The following is a 17704-nucleotide window of genomic DNA, read 5'->3' on the forward strand; positions in this document are numbered from 1 at the left end:
AGCCATCATTAACAATCTGAATCAAATCCATAATTTCCAATCACATAAAGCGTATACCCTCCTGTTAATTTCTGGTAATACCAACCTCATAGTAAACATCATACATGTTCACCATGTCTACTAATGAAAAAAGTCACAGTAAAGACACGTGGATTTGCTTGTACATGTCAGTATTTTAAGGCTCATTACATAAGCTGGCACCAATGTCTTGGCTTCTTAGTCTCTGAGAACTGTGGTGACCATCTGGAAGATCTGAATTTTGCAGCTGTATTCAATAAGACACTGTTGGACTAAATCTTGGAAAAAAAGTGACTAATGCCAAACTGTCTGTCAATTTGGCTATGCTTTAAACTTAGCCATATAAATTTCCCTGAACAGTTGGGAAAAAATAATAAAGTCAAATGTCTCATTAAACAATACACGTTTCATCCTAATGAGCGCATCATATTTGAGATAAAGGATGAATCATAATTAATGACATGCATGATAGCACAGAGATTGTCTGGACCATACTGGCCTATCTTTCAACTTTAACTCTTAGGAGAAAGTAGCTGCTTTACATAAAAAGGGCGAGTTCATCTGGGGCTTGTCCAAACCAGTGTTGCCAAGTAAACTCAGTTACGACAGTGGTGTCATGCAGATAGCTGCTTACTGTAAGCTGGCCTTATGTAAGGTCATTAGACATGAGAAGGTTTCTAATCTACTTTGCAAGGCACATAGGGGAACTGCAGTCAAAATCAAATACAGCAAATAAGTTCCTTCAAATAATTCAGGCTTAAATCAGTTCTTGACTCCCTGAAAATAATAAAAGTATATAGATAATTTTGTATATAGTCTTACTCAAGATCAATGAAATTTAAGGCTCTCAAATATCTACAAGAAGGTATAAATGGCACTGATCCTAAATAAGTCAATACCAGTGACACTATTTCTGTTGACTTTATGGTCTTGTATTTAGATGTAGCAGTTTTTACTTCTCCTGGTTAAAGCTAAAGCAATCAATTATAACAAAACCCCCCATAATGTAGTAAAACTCATTGGCGGGGTGTGTGTGTGTGTGTGTGTGTGTGTGTGTGTGTGTGTGTGTGTGTGTGTGAAGGGAACCTGAGTGAAATGGTCTTGCTTAATAAAAAAACTTGTCCTGGCAGATATTTGTTATTGCACCACTTACACTGCAATTCTGACTTAAAATAGGGGGGAAATTAACATCTGTAGATGGGAACATATAAGCTAATGTCATACTGACATTATTACTTCCTTTCAATAGGTGCTTAGATTATATAGCGTATTTTTTGAAAATGTTGTTACTATTGGAAATTAATTTGCAAGCTTAGCCTATAGTGAAAAGTTAAATAAAATACAGAAATGCAAATTAATTCACGTTATATGTATTTTCAGCATTAGATTTATTTATTCCATTACTGAAGCATCCTATTCGTATTATAAAACTCCTACAAAACGTTTCCTTTGTAGATGTGCCAAGTTGAAATGAAGCAAGAAGCCTAACATTTTAAAAAATAGAAATATAAGCTTTCCTAGCAGGAACTGCAGTTTTCACTAATCTGTGCTTTTGTATTGTTCAAGTTCTTCTAAAACGTGCAGCTTGAGGTACATTTCTGCCATTTTATAGCCTCATTTTATAGAAAAGTTCAACAAAAAAACATTTTAAAACAGTTTGAGATATACATATGATCACACCTCAGGTTTGTAATGAGTGGAGATTGTTTGTAACTGAGCCAAAACTGGACCTGGCATTAATGACAGTAAAATTTGCAGTACAGGCATTCTGACTCTGACTAATGCAATGAAGATATCTTTCATTATTCTCAAGTTTTCTCATTACAGTCTTTATATCCCTGGAGTTTTGATTGTAACAAGCAGTCCGATAGTCCCTGCAAGCCAGCCTGTGAGTTCCTCTCCCTTCTGTGTAAGATTGTTAATTGTTAATGTAAAGAAGTAGTTTACTGGGGCTTTCATATACTCTCCCAGGACCCTCTCCCCTGCCCCCCTTTTTCCTTTTGGGCGTGTGTAGCCCAAAGCACCCTTCCAGGCAAAGACGTGGCAGAGAAGCAGAAACAGTCTGTGCAGAGCATCTGTTTGGGAGCCTTCCTAAAGGCAGATCCCTGCCAACCGCTGATGGAAATCATCTGTGGAAAAGTGGAGGGCATGAGTCATGTGACCTCTTGGGGCTTAATTACTGAGAAGTAAATTGCCTGGGTCCCTCTTGCTCACCAGCTGCTTTAGCAAACAACAGGCAAAACATGAACAAAGGAGGCAGCTCTCAAATACCTAACAAGGACGAGCAGCTTCTGCTTCAAGTGTGTGCATCTCTGATTTGTATGGACCTGTATGAGTGCACACATCTGTCTGTGAACAGCAAGCATTTAAAAAAACAAAGTAAACATCTGTGTTTTTACACAGCATGAAAACAGGTAGTACAAAAGAGAATATTCACAGTTTGCAATCTAGAGCACAAGGATTGGATATAGCTGGTAGACAAAAGTAACATATCAAATCTTGTGGAGGAAGCCAGCATGTTGCAAGGCTTCTCTGAAGCAACATCAGCACATATGAGCATAGTACACATTTCTGTCAGTCTTTCCTAAGGTTCTCCATATTGACAAGAAAACAAACGTACCAGACTAAGGGAATTTCTGTGGTTTGCTCTCAGGATGAATATAGCAACTTGGTTACTGTCTAAGAGTATTAAAAATTAAGAGTTTAAAACTCTTTCATATGGCAATGTTTGAGATACCACAGCATTTCCTGTTCCTAATGCAGGAGGACTGTGTGGTAGCTATTGACAAATAGTCTTTTTGTACTGGAAACACCTCTATTATGTCTGGATCCTGAACTAAGTTCTTCCACGCTTTAGCACAAAGATGTGCTGTGTGGCCATAAAGCAAGCACACCAATAATTTGTATCTTCTGGGCTACACAGTGTGACTACAAAATATGTGATGGAGCTAGGACCCTGTCAGATAGATGCAAGCTAAAGATGAGTTTAGTTAGGGAATGACTCCAGAAAGGACAGGCTAAGGGTCAGGCTGAAGGAAGAAGAAATGTCTGCAGGAGCCCCAAGGCAGGAAGCAAAAGAAAGGCTGAGAGCATAGAAGCTGGCCAGTGGCCCAGGCTGATTCCCAGATCCTCATGGGGCCCTAAAATAAACACACAACATTTGTAGCATAGACATAGCCAGCAGGTTGAGGGAAGTGATTATTACTATCTATGTGGTACTTGTGGAGTCACATCTGGAGCACAGTGTCCCATTTTGGGCATCCCAGGACATGAAGGATGCTGACAAATCATGAGGGTCCAGCAGAGGTCCACCAAGATGGTTGGGATTGGACCGTGTCAAGTATAGAGGGGCTGAGGTTTATTCAGCATGGAGAGCAGAAGGCAGAGAGCATCTCATTGCTGCCTTTAGTTCCCTTGGAGGTGAATGTTACAGGAATGACAGAGGTAGACTCTTCTCAGAGGATGAAGACAAAAAGGATGAAGCAAAAGGATGAGGCATAAAAGTCACAAATTGCAGGTAGAGGAACTCTGCTGGATACAAATCTGCAGCTGAACTGATTAAGCACTGTAGCAGGTAGCCCAGATAGTTTCTGGGCTTTCCATGCCTGTAGGCATTTTGTGCTGCACTAAACAAGGCCCTGAGCAGCTTGACCTAAGTTTGAAGTTTGTTTTGCCCTGGTCTCAATTATTCTGGTTCTGATGTAAGCATTTAGAAAGCAATGAAAATTAACAACCTAGAAATATTCAGTAGAGAAATAGAGCATTCGCTGAACACTTAGTATGTACCATAAACCCCAATGTGTAAATGGTGAATGACTCTTACTACACATAGTATCCAAGTCACCCCTCAGAAGGTGGGGTGAGGTTTGCATTTGTCCTTATTTCAGAGAGGTGGCACAAGGAGTAAAGTGCTTAGAAACTTGCCACATTTATTCGTCTGTTTTAGTCTTATTTGTGCACCTCAATACCAGAAATAAAACCTCCTTATCTTCAACTGACAAAATTAGTTGCCAACTGTTTCAGTTTCTGGTTACATTTCAAATGCGGATCAGGCAGCTTTGAGGGGAGGGTTGCCAGCTCTAGTCCAGCAAAAATGAAGGATTTTTTTATTTTTTCAAACTCATAATATTCAAACAATCTGAGTACTGATACTGCAGGTTGCTTGTTGCAGGATCCCTGTTTGCTGACGGAAAGCCTGAATAGGGTCTTGGGTTTACTCTGGATACAAGTACAGATGTAGAAATTGTAGAAAATTTCTAATGTGTCCAGTGAATGGCAGCCACATATGTATTCCATTATTTCATTGTTATTTAGTCTATTGTTTACCAAAAAGAGACAGATAAGAATATTACAACATTATTCATAAGTTATGGCCCTATATATAGATAATTTTTTTAAGAGAAAACTGAGAAGACTCTTGAATGAGCTTCTTCGATTCTGTTTCTCAGTTGGATTTTGTTTGGGTTATTTTTATTTTTCATTTATATTTTATTTTCCCCTCAACTATACTTTTTTCTGGAAAATACTCATGAGACATATGTTTTGAATGCTTTCTTTTATCCTTAGCTGACATGGTCATCTCAAGAACACATGCACACTTGCATGTTTATAGGCCTGGCGTGCATGCTTTGAAATACATATGTGTCACTTCCAGGTGGTAATTCAAAAAGCCTTTTGAGCTCTGCAGTGCTTTACTAACAGCCTGGCTTGGTGTCTTATTTTTTAATTGTATTTTCTTTAAAGAGTGATTTCTGTTCCTATCATCTTTTATTTTACTCATTTCATACGCCAGAGTAGGTCTTCAGCTCAATTTATTTAATTTTCTTTCTTTGGTAACAGAACAGAAAAGTTTTTAAACATGTATTTTTATTTGTAAAATAGGCTAATGTTTGTTGTCTTCATTTACAGTATTCCACATTGTGAACTGTAGCCACTTGCAGCTTTGTCTCCTGCTTAGTCCAAACTTTAATTACTGACACAACTCACATCAACACTATCAGGAGGATTGAGGCAAACTGTTTTGGATTACAGGTCAGTTTGCAAACATATTTGACATTTTGATGGGTTTCCATTGAAGATTAGAATAAGCAAAAGGACTGTTCACTTGCAGGCATGCTGAACATAGTGAACATGTGCTGCACATAATGATTCCATGGTATGTAGCTTTAATTAAACTTTATTAAAACCTTGACTACCTTTATTAAGCTACATGAGGACTTAGAGGTAGAAAGCACTGGTCAGGAAAATCTTTTCCTCAAAGTTTGATAAAAACAAAGTGTTGATAAATAAAATGTTTTTATGAGAAGTTGGATATATTCACAATAGCAGTTATTTCTGTCCACAGCTAAGTAAAATATGGTGTCTATTTTGTGAAAGACTTCATTATCAAGAAAAGCTATTACTTTCTACTTCAACATCCAACAGCGCTTGGATACATTAATGGCTTGTACTGAATGCAAATCATTTAATTCCAGATCCTTTTGTTTTTTATAGAAAACTGGCAAATGGAGTAAATATAAAAAAATTTCTGGCAGCTAAACCTTGTTATGAGTAGGTATGCATAAACCTCCAAGAAGTTTTTCTTGATGGAATTCCTCCCTAAACTTCCCAGTCTTGTGGAAGAGGGTCATGTCCTAAGGAAAATGGGCAAGAATGTGAAGCAACAAACACCATAATTCTCAACACGTAGGAGGCCAGATCTGGTGATGAGAAAGACAAGTTACTTAGTGCCAGCTGGAGTTACTGACAGCAAATGCTACATCCCCTGATAAGCAGAAAATCCTTGTTACCAGAACCCTACATATGTTGCAGCTACTACTAAAATGACTTTAGGGGTCAAATTCACAGCCCTGTAGAAAAAAATCCTATTGAAAGCGCAAGATATATATGGCTCTCTTTTAACAAAATATCCAGAAGTAGTGAATCCCATCTTTTATTTTCCATCTATGCTCATCTATATGCTTTACTTAATTCACATTTTAAGTGAATACATTAAATTTGATAGATATAAAAATACTCTCTTTTAACTGTATTTTACTAATAAACTGAATACTTCAGCTTTACTTTTTAACTTAAAAAAGTCCCAAACCCAAACTTACTATCTGGGACATGATTATTATTTTTTATACAATCTAAGTAGTTTACTGCAGTAAGTGCCAATTAGATTCCTCTTTTGATTACATCCTGTCCTAGAGCTGAGTAAGTCTCAGCTACACACTCTATCTAAATCAGAATCTCCTTTAGTTAAATTCAGTTATGTATAAGGGATTTTCATAGTGATGAAAAATATCTACAGGTTCATGATAAAATCCACATTTTCATCTCCTGTTTGTTGTTTTGTTAAAAGGGCAAATAAATGTGATGACAAACTGAAAATATGTAAAATGAGTAATCCCCCATTGCTTTTATCACATGCTAGAGCAAGACATCAGGATTTGCTTGCTTTTGGTCATGAAAAATAACATTTTGCTAATCCTGTGCATTACTTGTGATTAAATCACACTGCAAAACACTGATGCAAACACACTTACCAGCTTACATGCACACACTTTTCCACTGAGAGAAGAGATGAAGAAGCATTGCACACAGCAAATGCTAACTGGATCATCAAGGGCACTTTTAGTACCAGCTCAAGCACTATGGTGGGAGGTCATTTTTCCTTTCTTGTTTCAGATCAAATTCTGTCACAGATCAGTGACATACAACAGCAGAATCAAAAAGCTTTAAGAGAGAAAGAGATATTGTGATCTGTGGACCCATCTGTGTTCTGCTGTAGCCCACCTTTCAGGAAATCTTCCGTAGCTTATATCAAGTCCAAAGCATTTAGGAGAGAAGGGGATTTGGAAAGGTAAAGTTTTTATAGCCAGAATTACAAGCTGATCCAAGGGAATTTTCTTTCCCAGAACTGGTGACATGGGATTGACTGACTGCATCAGAGAGCAGATTGCTGAGTGCTGAATATGTAACAATGTGTGATAAAGTCATCCCCTTCCCTAGATAATCTGTACCAACCCAAATGAATAACAGTATAAGAACAATGGTTGGCATATTTATAGGAAATTTGGTTTGTGCTACTTCTAACTCTCTGTTGTGCATGACACAGGTTTTGCATTTTTGGGCTACAAAGATCAGACTTAAAAGTTCACATTGGAAGCCCCATGCAGATGCTGTCTTTAGCCAGCATGAGAGATGCAGCATGAAGTAGCAGAGCTGTCAGTGCTGCAGTGCTAGTTGTCTGCTCCTGTTCTTCACAGAAATAATTTGGATTTATTCATCTAGTCACTCAGTGGGGCACTTGAATTTTCTGGATTGCAGTAGAGTGACCGCTAGTCTGAGGACAAATTTAAGTTCCTTGTGTTTGTAGGTCTCCTGTTTAGTGGTTAGATATTACACTTTCACCTATGAAACTTGTGCAGGTTTTTCTGTTTGAACTGGTGCTTTAATATGGCCTGTTTAGCCTCAGGTTATCATTTCTGCCACCTCTGAGGTCCTATGGGATGGACAGATCACTGCATAGATCCTGAGTTTGTTCTCTATGGTACTTTTCCATTATGGCTCTGCATACTGAATTGCTGCTGGCAACAGTGAACAACATTAAACCCTTACAAATGCCATTGCAGAGCCTCTTTGGTAAAGCAGTGTTTTATCTGAGGACTTCAACATCTTTATGGCAAGGCTGCTATTTAAAAGGTAATCCATTATTCATTTGGGTGATACATTGCTGAAACACGTGCATAGAACAGCTAAATTCTGCATGGTCCTTGAATTTTTCACAGCAGTTGTTTTTATCAGGTGGGTAGCAGCCAAGAAGATGACCATGGACTAGCACATGCTGTTGCCTCATATAACTGAGTAAGTTCTGATACTGGGAGCTTCTTGCTTTCTCTAAAACAAGATGATCACCTGGAAGGCAGTTTAATCATCCTGAATGTCTTTATTTAAATCAGCCAACAAAGCCTCACACAGGTAGGTGTGAAAGTATACAGCACACAGTTCTGTGCCAGACTGCTGGGAGCAATAGCTACGTTATCCACTGGATACGGGGCAGGAGCTATGGACAGATGTCAAAGTAGTCCTTAGGATGGGAATCTTCTCTGTTCATCTGCAGAGCACTAATTAGACATGATAGATAGCGGGGGTTGTAGCAGTAGGTGATTGTTCTTGCATTTTCTCTCTGGGACAGAAATGTGCAGCCTCCTGCCCTGTATCTCTATCACAGCATCCCCTCAACAGTGCTAGAAGTAAAACACGGCATCTGCTGGTGAACTCCTTGTCCCAGGAATACGATCACTTTCTGTGGGAGCGCCCATCACAACTGCCAACAGACATTCTAGTGAGTACATTAACGGGTTAAAACTTAAACAGGGGAAGTTTAGATTGGATATAAGGAGGAAATTCTTTCCTGTTAGGGTGGTGAGGCACTGGAATAGGTTGCCCAGGGAGGCTGTGAATGCTCCATCCCTGGCAGTGTTCAAGACCAGTTTGGACGAGGCCTTGGGTAATATGGTTTAGTGTGAGGTGTTCCTGCCCATGGCAATGGGGTTGGAACTTGATGATCTTAAGATCTTTTCCAACCCTAACTATTCTATGATTCTATGATTTTATCATCCATTTTACTTATTAGATGAGAGAAATGGCTTCACTCTGCTCCGTGGTGTAAATCTGTGGTAGGTTTATTGGTGTCATGTCGTTACCTGTAACACTGTAATCAGCATAGAATATATCTGCCTATTTCCAGAGCATTTGCAGGGACAAAATGTTTCATTTTGATGTGCTGTTAGTTATATCACTCTCACAATTTCCTCTCTAAATAACATTTTATTTGATTTACAGTTTCTTCAGATAGTCTCCAGTGAGTGCTAATTTATTAAAATACAATTATTTCCTAAGAGTGAGACAGTTAAATTAATTATATAATATGGCAGAGATACTATTTGTTGACAGTTCTATTCAAGTGTTAATCCTGAGAAACGTATTCTCATTAAAGGATAAACAGTTTCAGTCTATGAGCTCTGGATTACGAGATCTATTTGTCCCTTGTGAATTTTTCACAATTAGGGGAACCCTCGCACTGTCCTATGTCCTGCCACCACAGTAAGAAAACATTTCACAAAACCCTTCAGCAGTAGATAGTTGGCTTCTCCAGTGTATAATTTGTTCACAAAATGAACAGAGATCTTTCTTAGAGATCAGACATTAATCTCAGAGATAAATTATATCTATTAAAATTATTCTATGAATTTCTTTTAATTGTGTTGTTCAACCATTTGAAGCACTTATGGTACCAAAACAATTCATGGCACTTGGTTTGCAACATCTCTTCTCCTTCTGTCATTGGAGTTAAACCTAGTTTTCATTTTTACCTTTTATGTACAATTTTATTTATCCTTCAGCTTTGTGAGATGAATAATAATACTTGGAGAATCAAACAGCTTATCAGATAAGCTTCCCTTTAGCCTTAACATCACTGCATGAGCTTCCAACCTCTGGGTATCTTTCTGGCTGGGACAAGCACCTGTGGGCTTGTGTTGAGCTGAGCTTCTGATGGTGCAATAGCCTTCCACACAGGAAAAGGAAAATTTAATTTGGTTCAGTGTGACTCTTCTCATTTACTTGATTGTCTGGCAAGCTTCATAGATGCAAGGATTTGGCAAAAGGAATACTCAGCCCTGCCTTATATGTTTGATTGTCCAAGATCTGAATCTAAATGCTAAAAGACACAAATCCTTCCCCTGTATACCTATGTGACTTCCCATAAACAGTTATGGCACTGCTTTTAATATTATGAATGCAGCCAAGCAGCCAAGACAGAATCTATCAAAACCATCCAAGAGGATATATAGGCAAGTAGGTAAAACAGAGGCGATCTGTTTTTTTTGGGGTGGAGGGTGGTATGCTTGGGGTTTGGTGGGTTTTGTTTTTTTTTTTTTGTTTGGTTGTTGTTTTTGTTTTTGTTTTGTTGTTGTTTGTTTGTTTTGTGGCTTTTCACAGTAATCGAAAGAGAAGTATGTGCTTAAAAAACTGAAACATAGTTGCCAAATTAAGAAGTTAAAATTTGAAGAGCAATATATATAGTATACAAAATATATTACAAGTCTGGACTTGCTCCCCTTATGTCTCAGCTTTACTGAAAATATCTCTTTCTGCATATTAGCTAGGCTGTCTCCATTAAAGCACAATCAGGTAAAATTCCATATCCAGAAGGAATCCTTGCATGAACCTTTCAGTGAGAACTACCTCAGTTAATTACATAAAAACATATAAATATTTCATAAATCACTTCTCCTTCTGAATTAAGAAAAAAATTTTGAAGAAATGCATTACAAATTAATTTAATCCAGTAAAGTGGTCCATGGCTGAAGCACATTTCCCAGCACTCTTTAAAAGTAAAGAGTAAAGTCACATTCATCTTTTTAGATGAATTAATTACTAACTCTGGGCATTCCATGAATGAGGTGGCACAGATTTTCACATTGCTGGTATAGAGTTTTTGAATGATGCATTGAAAGATCATAAATTCAAATATTCATATTTTATTATCAAATATGTCTTATTTTTTCTCCTAGTTGTTTATTTCCCCAATCTAAAATGTCTTATAAAGGACTTGAAATTTCCTACAACTCCAAGACTTTTTTCCTTGAGTATGTTTTCTACCAACTCTTTGTATCAAGACCTGCAAGTTCCAAGACTTTAATTCTCTTATCTCTTGCCTTATGTATACATACAAACAAAACCCATTAACTAGCAGAAAGAGGGTCAGAAAAAAAAATAAAACATATATCATACTTTTTTCTGCTTGGGGTTTTTTCCTTCATATAAAAAGAGAAATATGGAAAACTCATTTCACACATCTCTATTTGACTAAAAAAAAACACATTCCCTGATTAAAATAATAAAACAGGCTTTCCCAAAGGACAAAGCATCAGGCTAAGAAAATAAAAATACAAAAGAAATGTGGGGAATGTGCAATTGGTGTCAACACTACTCAACTATTTTAGGTCTGTGTTACAATATTTAAATATTTAAAATACTACAGTAGTAGCTTTAATTGCTTAGTGTTCTTGGATCTTTGGAAAGAGAAAATGCTCTCTGCCTAGCGTAACAGTGCCTCTCATTAATTCTGACTCATCTTATACAATGTGTTGAGTATAAGCATGTCTGAGATAGACAGAATAAAACTATTTACCTATTAATGTTAGCCCTTCTGCACACAGATAAAAATAAAACCAAATAATTTTTCTATTATCACACATACACAGAATGAGCTGTTACTATGAAAAATTAATGCATGTGTTGTTGTGAGTGCATATTAGGAATGCTACTGCATTCATGCAAGCAAGGCAGAAGTATTTTCCTTTCTTCCCTTATTTCCAATGAAATTGCACATTGAACATATTTTGCCATTTGTGGGCAGATACAGCAAAAGAACTTAATGTACCTTTGAAACTTACTTACAAAATAGTTAGTTCCTTCCAGCTCCTTTATCAAAAATCAGCAGCACCATCTCTGTTTCTGAGAGCAGAAGAAAGAAGACTGTCAGATGAAATTAGGTATAGCCATTAGATGTGCAAAACCATCCACATCAATGTCTGCTTCGATTTTCAACATTCAGAAATCATAAACATCCTTGTGCTGCAAATTTCTCAAACAGAAAATCTAGTTATACAGAATTCATTTTATTTCGGAAAAACATATGTGATCTTTAGATAAATAACTGTTCAGTATTAGTTTATTATATTTATAACTGATTTGTTAGTCTGTTATTTACAAGATGGCCCTAAATGCTTACCTAACACATCGTTAGCTGAAATGTCCTTTAAAGGAGAAAAAAATGTGATGCATGGCAATGTCAGAAATCTTGACATATGCATACAGTTTGTGTGTATTTGTCAGGGAGTAACAAAGAAAAATATCCTCTCTTGACAATGCTCTAGCTTATCTCCAAGTTTTGGAAAATTTAAGTCCTTCCCACACATTACCAGGATTTTCTTGAAAAGGACAGATTAAGTAGAGACAACTTGTTGAGGTGAAATTAGGAAAATACAGCACAGGATCAAGTTCCAGGAATGTACTTTTAAAAACTGTTCTCTTTTATCCTATTTTCTCTAATACTATTTCATGTGGGCTATGAATAAAAACAAGTGCAGCCTACACACATATACCATGATTTGTAGATGACTTTATGTAAACGTCATAGCTCCTTAAAACAGCACTAGAACAATCTAGTCATCTACAGAACAAATAATATAGAATTTATTAACTGATTTTTTGCATTTATTGAATGAAACATTGAAAAATTGCATGCTATTTCAAAAAATATTTGATCATGATGCCAGTTGTATTAGTCCTTTTGCAATTAATCACAGTACCTCATTAAGTAAGAAAAAAGCATGCATTTGTTGGAAACCATCAATGATAGTCGTAGGGCTGATAGTCCTAAACTAATGATGTTTGCTAAATTATATTTCCACTTATTTGTGTCTTTACTGTACCTTCGTGTTTCCCCTGGTCTGATTACACATTTTCTTGCGACTTTGTGAAAGTGGGCTTGTTTTTTTTTCTGCCCTATGTACAGCTTATCCTTTCTTAGTAATAGCAAATCAGTGGAAGATGAGTACAGACAGCATCTTCTTCACAGTGTTGCTGCAGAGGTGGCAGCTGTAAGATGGCTGGATCCCCAGAGAAGTGTCTTGCATCCATCCACCCTCACTGCAGGGGTGTCTGGATGCATTACACCCTTGTGCATGGACAGGCATGTTACACTTCTACATTTCCAGTGAAGAGAGATCACATTATTTGTGGCATTTCACGACACAGATTCAAGCTGCTGCAGAGACTCAAATCCTCGTTTATTACCACCAAGCCCTTTTTATCCCCTTGTTCGGTACTTTCCCACCCTGCACATGCATACAATGTTCAATCTCATTGGGCCCTGTAAAACTCTCCAGGTAAATAGTCCAATCACAATGCTGCAGACCCTCTCACAACCCCCACATCCTCTGGCCTCCAACTGCGATTCCCCCCACAACTACATCCTGGCCCATCCTCCCAAGGCTTGCTTGTTTACTTTTCCTGTCCTTCAATGTTTCAACTCATGGGCCTAAGGCTTGTCAAGCACCAAGGCCTCAGAGCTCATTCCCAAACTGTTCTTCATGCAAATCTTATCACCTTCACTCCCCGCAATTATGGTGTTTAACAGATGAAGCAACTGCTCTGTCAGCATGCGTGGTTGCCTTCTGTGGTCTGGAGTATCTCCCAAACCCAAAGCAATACACCTGTCTTATCTCCAGCCTTACAACTTAGCCTTTCAAAGGACTAAGAATTAGACTCTTTAAAGTGATAAGGGGGCATGTAGAGAATAAGTTGATTCAAGATAAAGAGGTAGAGAGCTTTTATAAAAATACTGGTTTGTTGAATAAGGCAGATCCTAACAGGATCATGGATGTAAATTTTTTTCAGTTTTGAAGAGTGAATAGGGTTGACGCTTCCTGGAAACCAGAAATGCCTCCAGACGTGTTAAATTCCAACTCATCTTTATCTTATTAAATAACTAATATGATGCAACCATATGAACACATGAAGTGCTGTACACAAGCAAAATTACTCTTTGTGCTGTGAATAGGACTTTGTTTTGGACTTAATGGCATCTTTCTCTGCAACAGCCTACAGAGGATGTGAACTCTGACAGCCTCTGTTCTCTGAAAAGTGCAACATACAGTTAATGTAAATGTTCTGCTTTTATTCTGGGGCTGTACTACCCAGACAGTGCCAGATGACACTTCATGGATACACTTATTTCTGTGTCTTTTATATACAGCATATACTTAAGGCATGCTTTGCCTGCAAAATAGGAAAGTGAGGCAATGGAGTTCAGACTTGCCCAGGTCTGTAGTAAAAATGATGTTGCCCTGCCTCCCAGTCCTTCATGTGGTAATAGGGTTCAGAAGCTTCCACCTCAAGCCAAATGAATGCTGAAGAACATTTCTAAGTGCTCTGAGCATAATAATAATCATGTGAAGGACTTGTATCCTGATCACTAAATGCATAGCAATAGGTCTTCAGAGACTTAGAATGCAGCTTAAGTGAGAACACAGTGCTCTGTGTGGTGGTTCCAGACAAAGAAAGGCAGCCAAAAGGCAGAGTTGGAGCACAGCACTGCATGAATTAATCTGTATTGCTTCTGATCTGAGCTGGGACAGTTATCGTGCAATAGTGCTGGAGGTGCTAGCATAAGTCCAAAAAGTGTGTAAGCCTTGTGCTGGGTTTCGGGTGGCACACATGGCTTGGCTTTGCTTTGGCTGTGCAATATGCACTTTCATGCTTTCTGCCAGTCAGTTACTGTTGAGTCAAGGGTGCTTCTAGCCTTTTAGCTTGAACTGCCCACTGCCAAGAAAGAAAATATGACAGACATCTTCACTCAGATTAACTTGATCCATGTTGCATTCTTTCCCCATTGGAAAGGTTATTTCAACATCTTGCTGATTTGTTGCATTTCCTTTCTCTTACTCACTGTGTCTGCTCTTAGTCTACACAGGTAGAGCCCATTCCTTTGATTCAACATTTACTGTAAGAAGGCTGAGATCACTTTCCCAAGCTGTACGAGGTGGAAAGTATTGACTGTGTTTTGTGCCCCAGTATTCATTCTCTGCTTTTATTTAAGGATAACTTTAAGTGGGGTAGTCATATATACACTAATTGCTAGTCTTATAGCCTCTTCCTAATGATTTATGCACTCTTTGCCAGTATGGTTAGAACACTTGTACTACAAAAACTTGTGTTTACCCAGGTATTCATTACTTATTTATCAATCTTATGTATTATATCTATATCTAATCTTATGTATTATATCTATAAGGTATCTTATATACCTTATTTATTGCATTTTTCAGATAGCAAAGTTTCACCAAGATAACAAAGCATTTTAATGACTGATTTGGTAGGCTAAATCCTAAGAAATGATCTCTGCAACAATTTTATCGTCACAATTGTCAGTTTTTAAGGACTTTCCTTCTTTTAAGATCTGAGATCAGGTTGCACAATGGTTTTACAACCTGAGATCAGATTGCACAATTTTAACTCTGAATCCGTATTTTCTTCAGTCCTATTCTCCCCTCTCCCACATTGCAACTGTAACGAATAGGTCTGATTTACAAATGGATAGTGAGCAAGTAGAGGGCTTTCTCCTGTTGCTGTCTGCAACATACTGAAGTCCACTTCAGAACTTTCACTTTGAGTCTTCAAAACAGAGTAAGCTGCAGAAAATGTGTTTCCATGAGAAAAAGACAGGCAAATATCTGTCATGGAAAACAAGCAACACCAGTTCATAAGATTCAGAAAAGAAGCTGGCTATCTTCTTTTATCAAAGATAAGAAGAATATTTGCATCTCTTCATAGTTAAGATAAATTGAAGAATATGCTTTTATAAAAACTTATCCAGACTTATCTCTTTAGTCTTCCTCTTTCTGACCAAGGAAATAGTGTTTACTCTTAGTGTCCAGAAGTTTCAACTCTCATCCCACCATGATTAAACTCAGAAACATTTATATATGTATGCGATACTCCACTCCAGTTTTACCAATCTGTTTTCTCAAGGATTATGTTTTTCACCTCAGGAAAGACGGAGAGATGTGATCCAAAGGAGTCAGAGCAAATAAAATCTGTGTAGTGCATATAATACATTGCAGAATACAGGTAGAAAAAAACTTCCTGCTCCTTTTTGGTTGCAATTTGTGAGACTGCCAGAAGAGGAAATCTAATCATTCAGTTTCATTTGCTGCATACGGAGGAGCTGGGTAGCTAATAGTTTTGCTGAAACAGCAGGCAGTTCTCTAGTGCTGTCATGTCTGCTCCTCGTTTTACTTTTGTTTTTTTTCAATACATGAATTATAATTTATGTACAAGGAAAGCAATCAAAAGTCCCTAGATTTGTAGAAATAATGTGCTAAGGCGCATAAAGAAAAGTCTTAAGATCCCAGATCCAAACTAATGTGTATCAATTCTTAGTAAAAATTGGATGCAATGTTGTATTTCCATTCTTTGTTACTGTGTCTTCCTAAGGAGGTATATTCCAATTAAATGCAAAGATAAGTCAGGTGGGTATTTCAGTTTGGGCTACTGTAATCCACTGTTTGGGAATATGATGCTTTGTTCTTTATTGAAATTGTTTTTCTTACTGTCATGGTTTAAGCCTTGCACACACAAGATATTTTTTTCATCTTACAAGGCAATACGAAAGTCAGCATGGATGTTTATATGCTGGAAATGGCCTGTTTTTTTAAATGGAAACAATTACAGCAGAAATTGAGGTTTCCTCATAGGATTTTATGATTCAGAACAACAATTCATGCCATATAAACAAAATTGCTTCCAGCCTGAGAGCATGTATATCAGTTTTGTAGAATGATGATCCCAAAATGCAAATGAAAATAAGGATTAAAAGTAAAAATCAATCTCATATTTTATTTTCATGTTAATAATCAGAAAATGTATATGTATGTAAATGTCATACATAATAAAACAAAACAGAATATAATAGCTTTTAGTAGCTGCCTTATGCCAGAACAATACAACTTACATAAATAGTTTGTCTCAAGTAGAAAGAATTCAGTGGTGTTCTTACAAAAGTATTTTTCTATGCAAATTAATTGGCTATAGAGAACTGTAACATCGCTTGCTGCATCAGTCTTATTTCTTAACATACTGAAGTCACACAGCAATGTTCTGAAGCAATGTTCTGAAGCAATGTTCAGGCATGCTGGATCACTGGCAGATAGTCAAGGTACTGAGTCTGACACGGAATTTCTCAGTGACTGCACCCACTGGCAAGCTCTGTATAGCTAGGCTCCTTCTTGTCGTCTTCTGCTAAGGTCACATGAGGCCAGGATAAGCTGGCTCAGAACTGGCTTTTGCCTCACTTGACTGCAATGGTAAAAAAGATTGGAGAGGACCTCTCTATCTTGCTCGTGTAGGAGAAACCTGCTATCCTCTGTTGGGACCTTGGGACTCTGGGGGAAATGACCTGTTTACCTCCTTTAGCATCCTCACACCATTTGTTTATCCCCGCCCTGACAACAGGTATCTCTTCTTTATCACATCTCTTAATACCTCATGAAAATAGAAGGGTAGGAATGGACAATACCTGTCCTACTCCCTCCTACTGCTGTTCTTTATGGTGTGACCTTATCCTTTCATATGTGTGTAGTGTTCCTTCCAGCTCATATAGTCCATCTGCTGGACAGACTGCATCTTGCTGTTTATGTGGGATTCACTGTCTATGCATAGAGTAAGCTCAGAAGTGAATAATGTGGTAATTCTGATTTGCAGTCTGTTCTGAGTGAGCTTACTAGCAAGTCACTGATGTGTGCTAGAGCTTTATCAGCTCTAAGAGGTATTGAGCCTTGTTGGAAAGTGTCCAAGGACCTGAACATATGTCATAAAATGAAAAACAGTTCTAATAGCTAATTCTTAATACTAATTTTTGTTCTATTTTGGGTTTCGATTCTTTAACATTTATTAGATTTTATTTTTATAAAATTTATCAGATAAATTAAAAATGTTTTACTACTTTCTCACAAATCACAATCTATCTCCTGCTAAGCATATTTAACATGTCAACTCACTGGATCTCCATTAATATCCTGTAAGGTAGGTTTTCCAGCTCTTGAAACGGTGGTGTAATTTTTTTATG

Source organism: Pezoporus occidentalis, unplaced genomic scaffold, assembly GCF_034315485.1.
Source record: "Pezoporus occidentalis ecotype Australia unplaced genomic scaffold, CSIRO_AGI_Poc_V1 ctg300, whole genome shotgun sequence".
Lineage (NCBI taxonomy): Eukaryota > Metazoa > Chordata > Aves > Psittaciformes > Psittacidae > Pezoporus > Pezoporus occidentalis.